The sequence below is a fragment of the Lactuca serriola genome, chromosome 2, assembly GCF_051521515.1.
Source record: "Lactuca serriola cultivar US96UC23 chromosome 2, Lser_US96UC23_V15, whole genome shotgun sequence".
In the NCBI taxonomy this organism is placed as follows: Eukaryota; Viridiplantae; Streptophyta; class Magnoliopsida; order Asterales; family Asteraceae; genus Lactuca; species Lactuca serriola.
In genome coordinates, this window is record NC_136409.1 from 227,358,706 (window position 1) to 227,372,606 (window position 13,901).

Below are 13,901 nucleotides of genomic sequence, written 5' to 3' on the forward strand. Positions count from 1 at the left end.
TAGAAGAGTTGGGAGTTTTCACCTTTGGAACCCATCTATATTCGGGTTTAACCCATTTCTTGTTTGATCCGATGGGTGCCTTGGCACTTGATTTGGAACTTGAAGCCGGCTGCCAAGATGACTTTGACCTAACCGGTCTTGGTTTCGCTGGAGCATCTCTTGGATTTTGCTTCTTCGCCGACATTCCCTTCTTGCCATTAGGATTCAGATTCTTTGCCTTGTGGGTTTGACTCTTGGCCTTCTGCGTGTTCCAGTCACCATTGTCTGAATGTGACCTGGAAGGGTTTCTTTTGAAGTATCTCCCTCTTGGCGCGTTATGCCAGCCTTGTGCATAGTAGGGAACGTATGTGCAATTTGAACAATTTCGGGCAATGTGACCAGGTGTTCCACAGTGAAAACAAGCATTTTTCTTCATTGGGAAATTGTTTCTTCCTGCCCCTGGTGGCATATCTTTGCCTTGTTTCTTATTGATCCCACAAGCACAATTGCTAGAGGCACTCTGTTTCACTGGAATTGGTGGCCTGTATTTCTCAACAACAGGTTGATCAGAAACAACCGAGTTCGAAGCAACATATTCAAAGTTCAAGGAGATGTTGGTTTGTTCAATGGTTTTCTCATTGTTCTCATCTTCTGCTACTTTACCTGCACATGAAGCAAAAACATTAGTATTTTCAACATTAATAACTCCTCCTGACACAAATCCAGCTCGTTTGCCATATCGAAGATGTGGCACCCTGTCAGTTTCATCCTGTGTCATAGGGATGGATGTGTAGTTATGATTATAAGGAGGAGGTACACTATCATACCCTAGACCCTTGTTTTGATTTTCTTTGAATTTTAATTGGGTTTCATATAAGGAATCGACTGTCTGACTTGACACAATATAATTTTTGAAACTGACATCTGTTTTTCCACACTTATTTTTTAAAGCGTCAAGTTCTTCACTTACAACAACAAGTTGTCTCTTAATATAATCATAATTTTCACACTTGTTGCTATACTCTTCATGAATCTTCCTAAAGTCCTTGGTTTTTGCTTCTAATTCAGCCTTCAGGGGTTTCTGTCCTTTCCTGAGTTGATATCCTTCATATCTCAGGTCCTCAACTTCTCTTTTAAATAAATCAATTTGTTCCCGAAGAAATTTAATCGTAGCTTCACAAGCTGGAGTACATGTAACTTCAGTGACCAGAATGTTTTCAGAACTCATTGTTTCTCTACACTTCAAAGCATCAAGTTCTTGAATTACATCAGCAAGACTAAGATGATTGAGATCTTTTGTCTTCTTGATGATGGCCACGTTCATATCCCACGATTTCGGAAGTGAATTCAATAGCTTTTTGTTTATCTCAGATTTGGACAAGAAGATCCCAGCTATATTCATCTCAATAGTGAGTGTAGTAAATCGCTGCAACTGAGTATCGAGGGTTTCTCCAGAGATATAATCGAACATGTTGAAGTTTTGTCTTAACATCTGTTGACGACTCTCTTTCATGTTTTTAATTCCCTCGTAAACTTCAAAAACTATTAAAAGCACAACTAGAACTTAAAAGTCAAACTTAAATTTAAAAATGCCCTTTGATTATAAACCTCAAAAATCAACCTTAAAAGTCAAATTTAAAAAGTAAAACTCAAAAGTCAAATTTGAAAAGTCAAACCAAAAAGCTAAATTTGAAAATTTAAAAGTTCAACGAAAAAGTCAAAGGTCAAACTTGAAAGTCAAAGTCAAAATTCAAGGTCAAAAGTAAAAAAAAATAAAAGTCATAAATTAAAATATAATTTTATTTATTAATTTTAATTTAATTTAATTTAATTTAATTTATTTATTTATTTATTTTTATTTTGGATGAAAAAGGAATTTAAAATTAAAAGAAATTGAGTTTTTGGGTTAAAAGTGTCAAAATTCGAAAGTTGGAAGCGAGAAAAAGTCTATTTGAATAAAAATCAGAAGAGTTGAATCATCAAGTAGCCTAGCTGAGTTGGTAAGGCGCAGAGGTAATGAACTGGAGGTCCCGAGTTCGAAACCTAGCTCCTCCGAATCCGTCCGCCCCTTTCTTCTTTTTTAATAGACGCTGGGAAGACTGCTTCCTGTGAGGCCGAGGTGCGAGCCCGTAAACCGAAGACCGCAAGCTCGGACCGGCAGTGAACTCCTCGGACCGCAAACACCGGCCGCAATCCTCCGGCGACCGTGAACACCGGCCGCTAACTGAACATGGGCTGTAAATGGGTTTACGGCCGTAAGCTCCAAAAATATTACAGAAAAATACAATTGCCCAGAAAAGCAAAGTATAAACCATATTTTGACCCAACACTTGCAGACCCTAAGGACCACTCTACGAACCATCACTTGCTCTTAATTATGAAATGAGTAGATAAATTAGAGTAGATTGCACAAAAGGTCTAAGGCACCAAGGCCGGCCCATTGGATATGTTATCCTAGCAGTTGGTATTATGTCGAGTACGAGTTAGTTTGGCATGCTAGTTGCTATGCTAGTTTGGTATATCTGTAAGACTACATGTGTTGTTATGTGGTTATTTGTATGTGCACTAGTTATGATATATGTTGACATGTTATGTGGGATGGGTTGAGGTGATACTGCTCCATGCGGTAACCAACAAACCCGGGAGCATTCCAGATACAAGCTGAGGGAGACTCGTATTGTGAGCTCAGTGGCAATCCAGATGTAAGTTATGGGCCCGGAAGGCAATCCAGACTCACATTGTGGGCCCAGGGGGTAATCCAGTCTGTAAAGTTGTGGACCCAATATATGTTGTTATTGTATATGTGTCATGTGTAGTGTATCGGTATTTTAGGGGAATCTCTAAGCTATCGGGTTTACAATTTTAGTTTATTGTTTCAGGTACATCACGGGATCACAGCAAGGCGAAGGCGTGATCGTACAGCTCATGTTTTGTTTATGTTTCTGGGAAAACTCTGATATAGACTATTTTGAAAACAAATCTGTAATAACTGTTGTTTTTAAATGTTTTGAAAAGTTTTGAAAAGTTTTAAATTGACTTTAATTTTATGGGTGTTACACGTACCTTTCTTGAAGAGCATCAAACCGATCGGGAGTCAGAACAACGCTGATCGGAGAATCCATAGCAAAGAAATAGAAGGATGAGAAAAAATCAAGATAAAGAACAAGGGCAGAAAAAACCAAAAGGGGGCAAAAGTTATAAAAATGTCAGTGTGCGGGAAATTTGAAACCCTAATGATGGCGGCTGGTGTCACAACTGGGAAACGGCTACGACTTACAACTAAAAGGACATGAGCCAAGCATAATGAGACACATCATTTGATGCTAGTCCTACCCATTGCAGCTAAGAAAGCCTACACTACAAAGGATAAGACTAAGGAGACTGGATAACGTGCCTTCCGGACGCCAAAGGTGCCAACCGTATAACTAGTCAGTTGGTCGTCCTTGCCGCCTCATTCCATTATCAACCTGCATCGAACTATCCCCCAATGTTCGACGACCAACCTGGAATATGTGTGGGAAAGTCGAAAGACAACAAACCAGTACCTGTTAAATCCAGTAAAGATGCACGCACCATTAACATGGCTAAGCCAATCATATGTTAGACAGTTGAAAAAGGTATGATCCACCAATCAGCACCTATGTCCCGATTGGGATCTGACACTCCTCTCTCCATGAGCGGGATTCATGCCCAAAATCCTCACTATAAAAGGTCATATGTCATCAACAGTAAAAGGATTGAACCATCACTCTCCAACGGCGGATCCACTATAGATCTTGGGGGTATCTCGATATACCCCGGGATCTATTTAGTAGTGTTATTTTTTTTTTCTAAAAAAATTCGTTTTATGTTGTGGTTTTATATCGGAAAAAAATTAGGCTACCCTAAAAACTTTCAGGTTATTTCTAAATGGTCCAAAATTCAAACTAGCCCAAATTGTCCAAAATTTTTAAGCCCATACCAACTAGTTTATTGAAACAAAGAGGTATTTAGCCCATTTAGTTTAATAAAAAAAATCAGACGTAAAAAAAATCTATGATCGTCGACTTCTAAATTGTCGAATCATCTTCTGTTTCTCATCCCATCGTTGACACTCGATAGTCAACTTCATCAGTTCATCGCAACCCTTGTCTTCTCAAATCTCGAAGAATTCTGGCGTCCTCCTCCTCAGCTCCTCCATCACAATGAAACAAGTTAGTATAAACAAAATATGCAATCCTATTATGTATTTAGGTTAATTTAAATTCCAATTTTTTATCATTATGTTTGAAAAATTAGAAATTACCAATTAACTTTGTTAAATTAGGGACTTGGGGTTAATACTTCATGATTATTTGTTGTTAAAACTTGAAATCAAGTTATAGTTGATATATTTTAATTGTAGGTTGCTATTTGTTCATTTGTTGTTGAAACTTGGAATCAAGTTTATAGTTGATATATCTTGATAAATGATAATTTGATTGTAGTTTGTTATTTTGTTGAATGTTGTTGAAACATGAAATCAAGTTTATAGTTCATTTATTTTGATTGTATGTTGCTATTAAAAGCATTTTCAAAATACATTTAGATGTTGGAGACAAAAATGGTGATGGAACTTCCAAAAAAATAGGGCTAATGAAAGTAACCAAGTTCCACAAACTAATCAACCTATGCCAAAACCACAAGAAACACAATCTAATGAACCTACTCAAAAACCAAAAGTGACACAATCTTTTGATTTGAATGATCTTCCTTCGGACATGGGGTCTAGGCCAAAGATTACATCTTATAATCCTAATAAAAGGGATGAAATAAGGAATGAATATTTGATTAAAGGGCCTTGTCAACCAAAGTGGCATAGTTTTGAATATACCTTATTTAGTAATAAGCCAAGAGGTTTTGTTGTGCAATGGTTTACTAATTTTCCATTGTTAGCGCATCACATAAAAAATAAGAAGGCACATTGTTTTTGTTGCTATTTTATTGGAGAGATGGTAAGGGAACAAGGTGGAAAAGATGCATTTATAACCGAAGGCTTTGACAATTGGAGTAAAAAATGCTCATTCTGAAAACATATGTGTAATATTCAAATTTATCACCATAAGTCCCAAGAAAAGTATGATTTGTTATTGAGAAAAAACCAATCTATTAGTGAAGTCTTGCATAAGAAAACTAACTTTGGTTTTTCATGTCGCAACAACAACCGTTGAATGATGTTTTTTTTTCTGCAATGAAGTTCTAGAAGACCGATTTGTGTAATATAATAGGTGACGATTTCATGAATGGTGTTTTGATTTGTAGTGTAGAAAAGGAAGCACTAGAGAATGTTAAAACTGAAAATGTAATTACTTGCTTTTGTAAAATGAAAGAACGAAGATGTGAACTTTAAAACGTAACTTTGCTATAGAAGTTAAACTTTATATCTAATGAAATTTTGTTTTTTTTCTTGTTGTATATTACACAAAAAAATCTGGGATACCCCTTTAATTAGACCCTGAATCCGCCATTGTCACTCTGTAAGCCTTACGCTTTACACTTACTCATCTCTCCTACAGACTAACTTGACTGTTGGAGTGTTCTCCTGGGATCACCTCTCGGAGACCAGCCGATGGCTTATATTCTAAGTACGCCCAGCGTACTCCCCTCTGTACGCCCAGTGTACCAAGCATAACCCAAAACCGACCAAACTTCAAACATGCATAACTTCTTCGTTCTAACTCTAATTTTGACGTTCTTTATATCCACGAAAAGGTAACGAGAAGCTCTACACTTGCATCAACTCATCCTTTCCTTAAAACTTTCCGAACAAAAATCAATTCATAAAAGGCCAGACTGCCACTTTACGACTATACCCTTGGGATCCAAATCACAAACTGAATTCCCATATCATCTATCTTACCTTATCCATACACAAACGGGTCTAAATATCTCTTTCTCAAAGGCCCTAAGCCTTATGATAACCTGTATTCAGGTCACGACCCCATATTAGGAAATGATTAAGAACAGGGTGTTAAAGAACCCTAGTCATCTCCTCCTTAAAGGGAAAAAGACCGATCACAAATGGAAGTTGAGCGGCGATCCATGAAACCGACATGATCCACATTAATCCAACAATAACGATTCATCCAATTCTTGGGAAAATTCTTCTGCTCCGTCACCAAAACTTAACTGTGCTTGCGAATAGAAAAGGTGTAGCTCTCACTAGAAGAAACATAGGCAAAACGAAAGAAATGGAGAAACATCCATATATGTAAATTAATCCCATTAGCACGACATATCATCTTGAAAGCAACTACGTTATTCACTCCTTTGGGCACCATTTGGTTGATATGAACTTTGTGAGTATGAAGAACCTCTCGAAAGAAATCAGATGTTGGAAGACGATAACCAGCATCGAAGTGTTTCACGTAAATACCGATCTTACCCTTCAGTGGATTGATGAAACTAGCACTCTCACCAGGGAACTCTTTGTCGTCCTCTGGATGGAAACCATACCTTTCTTGAAGTGTAGAAAACTGATCGGGAGTCGGACAACCCTAATCGGAGAATACATAGAAAAGAAAGAGAAAGACGAGAAAGAACAACGACAATAAAAAATTGAAGGGGCAGAGGTTATAAAAATGCCGGTATGTGGGAAATTTGAAACCCTAATGATGGAGGTTGACGTCACAATTGGGAAACGGCTGCGACGTGAAGCCGAAAGGACAGGAGCCAAACATAATGAGACACATCATTTGCTGCTAGTCCCACCCATTGCAGCTAAGGAAACCTACGCTACAACGGATAAGAATATGGAGACTTGATAGCATGCCTTCCGGACGCCGAAGGCATTAATCGTAGAGCCAGTCGGTCAGTCATCCTTTCCGCCTCATTCCATTTCCAACCAGCGTCAGACTATCCCCCGATGTCCGACAGACAACCTGGGACATGTGTGGGAAAGTCAAAAGAAAACAAACCAGTACTTGCTAACTCCAGTAAAGGTGTACGCACCATTACCATAGCTAAGCCAATCACAGCTTTGACAGGGGACAAAGGTACAAGTCAACAATAAGCACCTCTGTCCCGATCGAAGTCTGACACTCTTCTCTCCATGAGCGGGATCCGTGCCTAAATCCTCACTATAAAAGGACATATGCCTTCAACGGTAAATGGATTGAACCATCACTCTCTAATCCTTACACTTTACACTTACTCATCTCTCATGAAGCACTAAATTGATCGTTAGAGTTTTCTCCTGGGATCACCTCCCGGAGACCAGCTGACAGCTTTTCTTCTATTTTTTTTATAACATATCTCCATCAGAGTCCAACCAACCGTCGAAGGGAAGAGACCGGAGGTCCGATATCACATCAGAAAGTGAGTGGTAGGCTTTACTAGAATTTCATTGTTTTTTTTCCTCGATGGTAGTGGTGGGTTCCCAAATCATTTTGATTTCTTCCGAGAGATTGATGCAACTGATTTCCTACAAAGGTGACTTGATACCCTACTAAAAGAACATCGATTCTTTCTCCTCCTCTTTCTTTCGCGGCCCTGGTTCCAGCCGCCCACCCCTGTTACAAGATTTCATCAATTCGATTTCCATGTTTCATTTTGCAATTTGTGCCAGGATGCAAATGCTCATTTTATGTTTAATCTTGAGCTTTGATTACAAGGTTTAGTTTTCAATTTTGGCCTTATATTTGATTTGGTTTTAGTTTTATTTTTGAGTTTTGATCTCACATTTTTTTTGGTTTTGTTTTTATGCTTTAATATTAGTTTGATTATGGTTTGGATTTGAGCGTTGATTGTTGACTTCGGTTTGATTTCAGGCTTTATTTTGATTTAGTGGCGGTGGTAACCGGTGGTTGTCGAAGGTGAAAGAGGTGGTGATAGTGGTACTGTGGTGTAGAGTGAAGCTAAGGAAACACATGTTTTTATTGGAATTGCCATTGGTCGATGTTTAGGAGGTTATTACTGGAGGTGATGGTTCTTCGATGAAGGTTTTGAGGAGTTAGATGATGCAAGATAAGGGGCATGAGGTGGAAGGGAAAAGGGGGTTGGGGTGGTGGAGTATGCTGAGTATGGGACCATTAAAAATTTATAAGAATATAAAATAATTATATAAGAATTATATGAATTGAAAAAAAAAATAGTAAGGGTAAAATAATCTTTTTATGTTTTGTAGGGATTTCAGACGCAACAAAAACATAATAAAAGGACCGTCCGAGTTAAAAAAAAAAAAGTTAGAGATCAAACATATAAATTACTCCGTTTCGTGTATTTTACTCTAATTTAAATATAAACAACGTGATTACTAACCTTTAAAAGTTATACGAATAATTGTTAAGTTCAATTTCAGTTTTCTTAAACTTCTGGAATGCGTTCTAAATTTCTCGTTTTCATATTCGATTTCTTTGGACATTTTCTAATTAGGTGAGATTATGTCAATAACAAAATCATTTACAAGTAAAATCTACGGACATGAAAAATAGACATATAGATTTGAAAATTAAATACATATTGAAGCTCTTTAAATTATTTTTACAATAATAAATTATCGTATTATTATGAGAATATCTTAAACTTAATTCGAATTTAAAATGAACGTATGGAAGTATAAAAATATGATTAATGTAATGTTAATATCTTACCAGAATTTGTTGAATTTAGAAATCCAAATTCAACGTTTAGATACATTTAGAAAGAAAGTTACGTGTTACCAAATAGTGATCAATGTTTTGAATTAATGTTAGATAGGACATTTTTGACTTATTTATATGAAAACAAATGATTTAAGTTATATTAAAAATAAAAATAAAATTAACAAAACCTGAAATTTCAAAAGTTGCCTTTTGTTTAGTAGTAATAGTTTTTGTATTGCAGACTTATAAAAGTATTATACCGATTACAAATGAAAGCTAAACATATAAACTTGGATGAAAGGGAAATCGGCCATACTTATAGTCCACGAACACATAACAGTAAACACACTTTAAACATTGTCTCCAACATATATGCATTAAATGTATTCCATTATAAGGTTTAACCGAAACAAAATGTATAAATTATGATGAATGAGAATTTCTTGCGAAGAATACAAAATATTGAAATATATGTTAGTAAAATAATTATATCATTGTTATTAACTATAGTGTTGTAAATCAATTTAATATAAATATAAATATTTATATCATCAGTTGTCTCTACCGATTGGTTGTGTATTAATAAAATTAAATAATTTTTAATTTAGTTTTAATTTTAATTCTTTTATGGTTAATTAATTTAAAAATTACTTCTTTGCTAAATTTAAATTTTAATCATAATTATTATTTGTAATACCAACAATTGTCGCGAGATAACGTAATTATCTTTTCATTTTATGTTATTTTTAATATTTACTATTGTTATTTAAGTAGAAAACTACTTCCTTGGAACGCTTGGAAATTTTTTTAAAATTTATTTGGCATTTTGATCTAAGGTTTTAATTTAAAATAATATTGAATTAATAAATAATTATATTGGACTAATAATATCAAGTATGTTGTTGTTGTTATCGTTGTTGTTGCTATTGTTGTTTTGAAAATTTTGGATACATATTTTTTGATTTAGGTTTTATATTTAATATAATATAGAAATTAACAAATAAATATGTTAGATGAATGATTCAAAAGAAAGATGTAGAATTAAAATGATATTTTATATTATCTCATATTAATGAATCAATTTAAAATTATTTTAAAAAGAAGTTAAATAGCATGGAGGTTTGAAATTAATTTGGTGCAAGTAAAATAACCTCAATAATAATACAGTATATTGTAGATTGGGAGATATTGGAGACCTGAAGCAATGGATACAACATAAAATGTCAAAATTCAATGGTGATTGAGGGGAATTGAAACTCATAATTTTCTAAAGGATGTTGAGCCGGAACCGTTACAATTAGCTATTAAGGGGAGTTATGGTGGATGGAAAGTATGTTATGGATGCTATTAGTGTGAGTGTGTGACAACATAATATCCTGTTGTTTTGTATAAAATTTGGTGGGTTAAAAGACTCATGAAAAAAAGTTGTTGTTTGTTTTTTGGCGGTTAGGATTCTCTCTCAAAATGTCATCATTTGTCCATGATGTGTTGTGATTTCATTTGAGACATTCATATTATTGGTGCTAAGTTCTTAAAGGCCAAATATAACAAGTTCTACAAGCTACATAAAGAGGTGAACTCCTAACTAGTATTTTATGTTGTTTATATAGTTTGTATGCTAGTTGTATGCTTAAAGCTTTGGAAATAATAATATTACATGTATAATTAGAGAAAATATAAATCCAAAACTTTTAGGGTTGTATGTGCACCATAGGATGTTGTAGTATACTAAAACCCAACAGTGGTATCAGAGTCATGAGTTGTTTTCTCTTATATTGATGCAAATGTTTGATTTTCAAAGTTGAAAAAAAAAGACAAAAAAAAAAATATGAAGTTTGTCAAATTTTAAGATAATTACTTGATTTTATGAAAACTAATTATTTGTAAAATTTGAGTCATTTATCTACAAAAGTTGAATTAGGTTAATTTATTAAAAGATAGAATGATAAGATTATATTATTTGTTTTAAAAGTTTGATCTAAATGTTTTTAAGGAGTTACAAATTTTGTCATAAAATTTTGGAACTCAAAAGTTTTTTTTAAAAGTTATGATCTTAAGAGTTTTGAAACTTCCATAAGTTATGGATGTGAAAAGTCTCTTTTATGGGATTCTAAAAGTTTTCAAGAGTTACAAAACTTGCCCTCAAGTTTTGGAATTTAAAAAGTTTTCAAAAGTGTAACTCATGAGTTCATAACTTAATAATAAATTAAATAGTTTTAATTTTGTTTTAGCATCTTGATGTTTTGAATAATTCATATGACATTTTTATGGACTTTATTAATAGTTAATTAAAGTGTTTAACTAAAAGAGAATTAATATTTCTATAATGACATGGTTTAAGTTTAATTAAATTAAGAGTATAGTTTAGTTAATAGATTAAACCAGTTAGTATTTTAAAAGTTTAAAATACACCCTTATACTATTATAATATTAAAAGTTTAATATATTATATTTATAAGTAAAGAGTCGGTCTTACCGTTAGTATGTCTCATTCACGAAACCGGTCTATAAAGGGGGTATAAGGTTACTGCTTATAAAATGACGGTTTAATGGCTGTCCACTCTCACCCACCGCTTCCTTGACTGATGGAGGATCGTTAGCCGAACGCGTAGGATATGACATTAATTCTCATTAAAAGTATAATGAAAATACCAAGTAATTAAACACTTATAAATTCCCAATCTTAGTTACTTAGGAAAAATGTGAATTTGGTGCTAACCCATGAAATTACACTTTACACCATGTTAAGCCATTAGTGGAGCGCGTGTGGTTAACCGACACACTAATCTGGGACTGACAGTGTGTGACAAAGGGTAGTTTGATGTTAATCATATATCAATGGAGCGTGTGTGGTTAACCGACATATTGATTAGGTGATATGTAACACTAAGTATACCAAGCTAATTTGCATGGTTATTCACACCTTGTTTGTGATCCTCGACATCCTAGTCACAAACTTGAAGGGCACAATCGAGATTTAAACATGCCATTGAAAAGTTCAATGAATCTCAAAGGATCTAGGAATTTCAATCCATTTAAAACTTAATGATCAATTTCGTTTTTCATGGTGGAAATTGGTAAATCATCATTTACCTACCTTCAAATATTTTGCAATTGGATTACGACATCCCTCTTCCGAATTGTAAAATATTGTGTTGGGTCCTAGCCTTAATATTTCATTTTGGGTGCTATATTAAGGATTAAATCAACTCACTTGAATTTCTACCATATAGATGTCTAGTTCACACACCTATGGTCTTCCCAAATCTTATGGAAAAATCCTTCCTTATAAAGATGATATTCTACAAGACGATCGAGGTGAAAAATTATTCCCTTCTTTGTGATGTAGTGGAACTTAACTTCCTATACCTCCTCCAAAAATTCTCCCTAACCCACAAGTTCAAAGACTTGAAAAGTTCAAGGTCACTCAAACCCTAATTGCTAGCGAAACTAAGATGGAAGGTCTGTGTGTGCACATGTCTTGGAGATGAAGTCACACATTGACAGGCTGGGAAAGTTGGGTGTCGAAGTCTCGAGGAAGTTGGCTATTGACTAGATTCTTCAATCACTTCCTGAGTCATATAGTGGGTTCATTAAGGACTACTACATGACAGACTACGACATGACCCTTATCGATCTTATCTATTTGCATGTTGTTGCTGAATCAGCAATGATTTGGCATACTGGTAAAGCAAACTTGATTGGAAGATCTACTCCCCAAACTTCCATGGACATTGACAATGGAAACATTGGAAGTCCAGAAAAGCTTTCTCTTCCCAATGGAAAGGGAGCGACCATTGTCAAGTCATTTGACCAAATGGTAAAGAGAAAGGCTAAGTGTGAGATAGTCTCGTGTACCATTCCCAAATAGTCCATTTGTTTCTATTTCCAAGAGAAGGGGCATTGGTTGCGAAACTGACATATTTACTTGAAAGATTGCAAGGATGGTAAAGTCAAAAAGTTTGACTCTTCTTCAGGTAAGTCCATTATCTAACTCTATTAAGTTTTTATTTGGATACATGATGTAATGTAATTACATTTTGATGTTTTGTAAAATCAAAGGAATGAAAGGAAACTTAAAGGAAGAGTAAGCTGATTCTGATTGTGAAGAGATGGATTTCGATTGCATGGTTCGATCATCAGAATTTTGAGCTACTGCTTAAGAGTTATGATAGATTGCTTAGGAATAGATAACAACATAGTTTTCATATGTATTTGCATTGTAAGGATAAGTTTTCTGCAATTTTTATAAATAAAGAAAATTTTGAAATTTATCTTATTTTTAAAATTTCCTTACAATGGCATTTGTGAAAAATTGTTGCTTATATCTTTCCATTTATAACAATATTGGAAAATGGATTTGATTCTTTCGTTTGTGGTAGTGTTGTAACTTACCAAATAAGAAAATATTCTCATCACCCAAGTTTCAATTAGATAGAAACTTGGAATCATGCAATTTGTATTGTGTGATGAATGAGAACCTTCGTCTTTGGGAAACTAAGACTAATGCCTTGTTCACATGTATATGTGAGTCAAGTGAAGGACTAGGGGATTGGGTACACTGGGTGTACACTGGCTAGGTCCACCACAAAGAACGATAAGACTATTCGTCATTATTTACTAAAGTTTAGTAAATATGGTTATGCTTACAAGTTTAAGTATAATTCTGAACATTGGAAAAGTTTCAATGTATGGCAGAACGAATGAGAAGATTCAAATTAGTCAGAAAGATAAAAGTTTCTCTAATTTGAAAAGATGGGAGAGAACTTTAGTATCGTGTTTTATGATCATCTTAATGATTACGAAAACCATATCACACTTGATCCTCTAAGGTCATCTTAGTGCATTTCTATGACTAAGAAGAGGAATCCTGAATTATTGGAATGGTTAAATCAAAAAGGTGAATCATATTTTGTTCCAAATCGAGTCTTAAATTCATACTCTAAGATTGAGCCTTGAGTGACATAATCTTAAGAAATGTTTATAACACTTATCAAATGTAGAGTAAAATGTTTTCTAATCATGTACATTTGAAATTGGTAAGTTGTGATGTTTTGGATAAAACAAAGACCAACTAAGGCCAATTGTGTAAAGTGTTAGTCTTGATTAGAATCCACACTAACTCTTGAATATTAGTTTGTCAAGTAATGTTCCTTGACAAAGTGAATCTTATATATCAAGAGGTCAGTGGGAGTCTTAAAGATCTTGAAAGTTTCAAGAACTAATCAAGGGTAAACCTATTGTTAAACACTAGCACACGACTTGAGGTTTGTAACCTATCGTGTTGACATATTCTTGTTTCTGTGCCATTCCAGTTGGTTG